Below are 6,713 nucleotides of genomic sequence, written 5' to 3' on the forward strand. Positions count from 1 at the left end.
TCACTCGTCCATAGGGCCATTACCCAGGGGTATTGGTGGCTTTATATGCAAAAAGATGCAGAAGTCTACGTGAAGAAGTGTGAACGATGCCAAAGGTTTGCGCCTCTGATACACCTGCCGCAACAGACCTGAACCCTGTATCCAGTCCTTGGCCATTTGCCCAGTGGAGCATGGATCCCGTCGAGCAACTGCCCCAAGCAACTGGACAAAGGAAGTACTTGCTGGTAGCAACATATTACTTCACTAAATGGATAGAAGCTGAACCTCTTGCAAAGATCCAAGATGTGGACGTAAAGAGCTTCATTTGGAAGAACATTATCATCAGGTTTAGAATTCCAAGAACAATTGTTGCAGACAATGGAACTCAATTTGACAGTAAACTAATCAAGAACTTCTGTGCAAAGTTCAAGATCAAGAACTACTTTTCAACCCCAAGCTTTCCACAAAGCAATGGACAAGCAGAAGCATCCAACAAAGTAATTTTGGATGGGATAAAGAAGAGGCTGCAGGCAGCAAAAGACAAGTGGGTAGACGAATTGCCCAATATACTCTGGGCATATCGGACTACGCCGAGATGATCAACAGAGGAATCCCCATTTGCCATGGCTTATGGCACAGAAGCAGTCATTCCACTAGAAGTCTGCATCCCTGGGATCAGAATCCAAGGGGTAGAGAACGGGACTAATGATGTACTCTTAGCCCGAGATCTAGATCTCCTAGAAGAACGAAAGGAGAAAGCTGCAATTCAGGTCGCAGCATACCAGCAACAGCTTGCTAGAGCTTATAACAAGAAGGTTAACCCAAGGGAATTTCAGATCGGTGACCTTGTCTTAAGAAAAGTCGTTGGTAACAAGAAGGATCCTAGAGAGGGCAAACTTGACCCAAATTGGGAAGAACCCTACAGAATCATCTCGGTACTGGGCAATGGGGCATATCGGCTTGAAGATAATGAGGGCAAAGAGTTGCCAAGATCCTGGAACACTTGTAACCTGAAATTTTTCTATCATTGAGATTTGACTTATTTTTTGCCGACGTCATAATAAAATTTTAGCAAGATTCTTTAACACTTGTGACTGATAAAGATACATAATGTTGTTTCTAGAATGCATAAATGATGAGAACCCAAGTGGAACTTAGGTTCACATTAGGGGACAGAGAGAAGACAAAGATGTTTAACACTTGTTGAAATTTGTGGACAATTTACAAGTTAAGTTAAACCGAAATCATTGTTTAACACTTATTGAAATTTGGGGACAATTTACAAATTCAAGTTAAACCGAGATCATTGTTTAACACTTGTTGAAATTTGTGGACAATTTACAAGTTGAAGTTAAACCGAAATCATTGTTTAACACTTGTTGAAATTTGTGGACAATTTACAAGTTAAGTTAAACCGAAATCATTATTTAACACTTGTTAAAATTTGTGGACAATTTACAAGTTGAATTTAAACCGAATCATTGTTTAATACTTGTTGAAATTTGTGGACAATTTACAAGTTGAAGTTAAACCGAAATCGTTGTTTAACACATGTTGAAATTTGTGGACAATTTACAAGCTAAAGTTAAACCCAGATTATTGTTCAAACACTTTACAAGTTACAAGTTAAGTTAAAACCGAGAAGTTTGTCTATCCGAGGAGACACCCCGAGAAGATTACACAAAGAAGGAAGAATATGTTAAAAACATGCAGAATATTCTAAGTATAGAATCACGCAAAAGCAGTCAAAGAGAACACAAAATTACAAGCACTCAGTAAAGGAAAGTTGTATTAGCATTCAACAAAAAGGAGGCACATCGGCCATATGGAGGGCTTACATTGTTTCAAAAACAAAGAAAAACAAAGTACAAAAGAAAAGACACGAAAATTAAGATTCCTCCGCATCGGCAGTGAGCTGGGTTGGGACCTCGGAAGACTATTGAGGAGTCACCTCGGCCGCCTTCTCCGCTGTAAGTTCAGTATCAATCTCTTGCAAGGTTTCGTCAAGGCTCTTATCAGCAATGGTGATGTCGGCTGATGCCTTCTCAGGAGCGGCGTCTTCAGGAATCTCATCACCTTCCTCATCTTGAGTCAAGTCTAGGACTTGCTCATTTTGAGGAGGGGACTTGACCCCAGTAGCATCTTTTGGCTTCCTCACCAAAATCTCCTCCTCAGATTCAGAATCACTACCAGATTGATCAAGAGTTGGAGTTGGGGCTGGTGGGAATGGAAGAGGAATGAGGTCGGCATTTTTGAAGGGCGAGTCCTCGGGGACATTAAGCTTCTTTAGAAGAGACATCCAACCAAGGGTGAAACCCTTGTTGTAGGCCTGCTTCACTTGAATTTCATAAGCCTCCGTGACATCGGCCATACTTTGAGCATATGCCTTCTCATCGGCATCCTTGATTTCGGCTTCTTTCGTGGCCAAGGCCTCTTGAAGCTCTTTTTGGGCCTACTCCATCTTTTCCTCGGCCTCTCTTTTTTGGGCCTCAGAGACCTTCCTAATGGCCTCGGCAGATTCGGCTTTTTCTTTGGCATCGGTTTGGGCCTTAATGGCGGCCTCGGCCTGGTCGTCTAACTTTTTCATTTTTTATTGTAAGCCTTTATTGGTCTTTTGAAGAGAAGAGAACTCCCTCTTCATCTCGGCCAACTTCTCCCGGTTCTCAAAAGACTGAATTGAAAAGAAATGAGCATGCTGAATGGCCTGAAATCGAACAAAATGAATGTTATTAGAAAATTTTTAAGTATGAAAAAGAAGGAAAAAAGTGCCAGATTAAAGACACTTACTTGAACGGAACGCTGAAGCATCAAGGCATAGTTCTCATACTCGCTGAACTCGGTGTTTCGCCCCAGATTGCCTAGAAGAAGCAGAGCAGTACTGAGCGCAACGCCGACATTGATATCATCGGCGCTATCATTGGCCATGACTGGCTTATCTTCCAAGGTAATTTCGGGGGCCTAGGGGGCAGCAGGTTTCTTAGACCCCGAGGTCGTTGCAGAAGATGACCTCGGCTTTTTTGATTTGGTCGATTCGAATGGTTGGGCTTCAGAGCGCCTCTTCCCAGCATAGGGTTGAGATTTGTCACTCTCAGCCAACTTGGAGATTGGTAGAACATCCTCAGACTCAATTTGAGTAACTTTAGCCTTTGGCTGAGCCTTTTTTATTCTTTTCGGCTTCAGTGGAGGCAGGGTTTGTGTTGGTTGTGCATCAACATCAGAAAGGATGCTGGCCAAGAGATCTTTTGCAACTGGTTTAGGGCGACCCATCTAGGCAGTAAAAACTGATCGGCGTCGGCAGCGGCGTTGGGAAATTGGAATCAAGTATGGAGCTGAAGTTGACGGTTGCTCGGCTGGATCAGAGGTTGACCCTTGGTCTGTCCGAGATGTGGATGTAGTCTGTGGCAGAAGGTGGAGAAAGGCTTTTCTTCTTCCTCCTAGGGACGTCGGGCAAAGCTGACTTGTACGTTGGAATAAAATTGAGAAGCAGAGGCACCATTCGTTTATGAACTGGCAGGTCCAAGAGTCTCTTCAAATCCTTGCTGGGAATAAAGGATTGGCGAAATTTCTTTGGTGGCTTAGGAACAGCTGCAAGAAAAACAAACACTAAGAAATAGATAAAGTATGAAAGACTTTAAAAAAAAAAAAAAAAAAAGTAGGTATGAATGCAGGGCTCTTACCATTGCCCTCTACAAAGACTGATCGAAGGAGAGGGAAGAGATGGAGGTCTTCATTTGGGGCGAACTCTCAGTTCCCCGAAGTAATGAAATAATCATCCCCAGCTCCCTTGTTGGAGTCAGGGAGGTCGGCAACAATTTTGTATTCGGTGGACCTTGGCTTAAGGTAGTAAACGTAGCCGGTGTCTTTTTTGAGGCCACACATAGTGTAGCAATACTGGATATCGGCTAATATGATCTTAACGTTCTCTTGTTTTGCTAAGGCTATGATACCATTGATGGTTCGATAGGAGTTGATGGAAAGTTGCATTGGGTTCAACTTGTAATAATGAAGTATTTCACGAAAAAGGATGTTGAGTGGGAGCCGAAGTCCACACTCAATGAAGGCTACCACAGAGAAGGGCATGGAGTGATCAGTAGGCATGATGGAGTCATCATCCCCAGCCAACCTCAGATGGACGTCGGCTGGGATTTCAAACTCTTGTCTAAAGAATTCTAGTTTGGATGGGGTGTTTACTCTATGTTTCCACATGCCCATGATATCGGATTAAATGGAGATATCGGATTTCAGGAAGAAGTATTTTTGGAAGGTTTAAAGGATCTCAGCTAAAAACCTAAAAATTCACTTTGATAAACGTTTGTATGGATCTAGAGGAAGTTCGTTTCAGTTTTTTCCTAAATTATGGGTTCTACAGACAAATCCCAAAACCTAAGTCTATGGAATCGAAGACTGAAGGCACGAATCTGGAAAAGACACAAAAAACAGAAACAAGAACGAGTTTCAGAATCAAGAACAGAGATGGTCTATAAAGAGCATAAAGAATACAAGAAGTATAGGGCCAAGAACAGTGGCAAAAATATAGGGAAGTGGTGAAATAGTGCGTGTGTTCAAGATATGGGTAAGGGCAAAATCGTAGAAAAAAACACATTCAGATGGATGATTCACAAGTTAAAGATTTGAACAAATGTAGTAATGGCAGTGAGTAATAGAAAGCATCAAAGAATGGAAAATGAAAGGAACAATAAACTTACCGAAGAAAAGAAGCCGGTGTAAGGATCGCCGAAGTTAGATAATGGTTGCAGAAGTAACAGAAACGACGGAAGCTTCACCAGAAGGAAGAATGAAGGCAGTTGCAGAGCTTGAGATCCGGAACAATGGCGTATTCAGGAGCTAGAGAGAGAAAAAGCAAAGGAATCGATGTAAAACTGAAGAACACGAAAGAAGAAGGAAACAAGTTTTGACAAAAACTTGAAACGGCGGCAAAAGAGGGCAATTAATGCGCCTGAGACAACGTGAGCGTCAGACGGCGCACGTATGTGCGAGACGATTATGAAGCACGTGCCAAGTACAATCCAATAAGAAAAGGACACATAGCTGAAACGGTTGAATTGTGGTGTATGACAGCTCATACGCGTGAAACAAAAAAAAAAAAAAAAGGCGGATACAGTAACTCCTTACAAATAGGGAGACACTATAGCAATTTTTATTTTAGGAAATTGTTTAAGGGTGTTGCTACAAGTGTATAAGGAGCCATCAACCCCTTAAAATAGGTAAGGAGAGGGTTTAGGGGTTCTGCTTCCGATGCTCTGACGAAGAAGTTGCCAACATCTTTCTTTCCCTAAAATAATACATGCAAGCAATTATGTGAAATGTGCTGGAAAAATAATAATTTTATGGTGACTTTAATATAAAATTAAAATAGATTCCAACCATTGGTTGAGGTGGAATCAAATAGATTTAAATTTTTTGTAACAAAATATTTACACCAAAAAAATAAAAATAAATTAAAAATCATTAAGAATTGAATAAAAAATTATCTCATAAAGTTGGCCTTATGAATGAGGTAGTATATAATGACATATCCCACATTAATTATAGAAAAATGTATTGATGGATATTTAAATTTCAAATTTTGGATAAGAGTATGAATCTTTTCGGACATTCAAATTTTTCAAAAGAAGAAAGTTATGAATGCTTTAAGGATGGACTAAGCCAAAACTATGAGTCAAGTTGGTTATACAAAAATTGCCACACTCGTGCCACCTGCCTTGTCTGGGCCGGGTTCGTGGATTTTGGATCTTGGGACTCGGGTTGAAGCTTGTTGGAATAGGTTAAAAGTTTGGGTTGGGTCAGATTGGTGGTCCGCCAACTTAATCTTTTTGGGTTTAGGCCAAGTCTATTAGGTGGTTGCTGATATATAAAGTGTGTAATTCACATACTTATTTACCATCAATTTTGTAGAAATTGAATTTTGCATTTGTTGCAGAAAGACTCCTCTTCTCTCTCCCATTGTATATAAAGGAGATCATCCTCTTTGGTTGGAGTACATAATTTTTGGCTCTCATATTATACAGTTAGTCTACTCCTGTATTCTTCTTTTTGTATGAGAAAGTGCTATCATTGTTAGTTCGCCGGAGCTAAACATAATGTACTTCTACATTAGCGGGTTTTACGCGTTGTATATTGAGAGACAGACACCAACATACCTCCAGCACCCACAGTGAGGCGACAAATCTGTTTTAAAGAGGCTATGGTATCCACACATTTCGGTTTGCTTCCTTGTCTTATTTCAATAATTTATTTTGATATATATTTTTGTTTTTCATGTTGTTGAGTCTCATAATTTCTTATTCCGTAAATCAATTTAATTAAATATAAATCTATTTATTTTATTTAAATACATAATTTGTATAATAAAATGATTAGCAAAAACTTATCTTTTTAAAAAGAAACCATTAAATTGGAAATCGAAAAGATGTCTACTCGCGGCACGGAGCAGCACTGTAGAGGGTTGAGAATAACTAATCAAGATCCCCTCCTTGCATTTCTTCCTTGCATTTCCTACTTGTAGGGTCATTGGACTCACTTTTAGGCCCAATTTTGATAATCCGAACCATCATATTTTAAGATTTGTTCAGTATATCATACCTGTAAAAAATCAAGTTAATCGGATATCAGAAAGTATGTGTTCGGAAAACTGTTTATTAAATTCTTTAAAAAAATAGTTTTTAGTTCGAGTTTTTCAAACACCTGATTTCTGATATCTGATCAACTTGATT

This window comes from Camellia sinensis, chromosome 6, assembly GCF_055761805.1.
Source record: "Camellia sinensis isolate YWXY chromosome 6, ASM5576180v1, whole genome shotgun sequence".
NCBI classification, from domain to species: domain Eukaryota; kingdom Viridiplantae; phylum Streptophyta; class Magnoliopsida; order Ericales; family Theaceae; genus Camellia; species Camellia sinensis.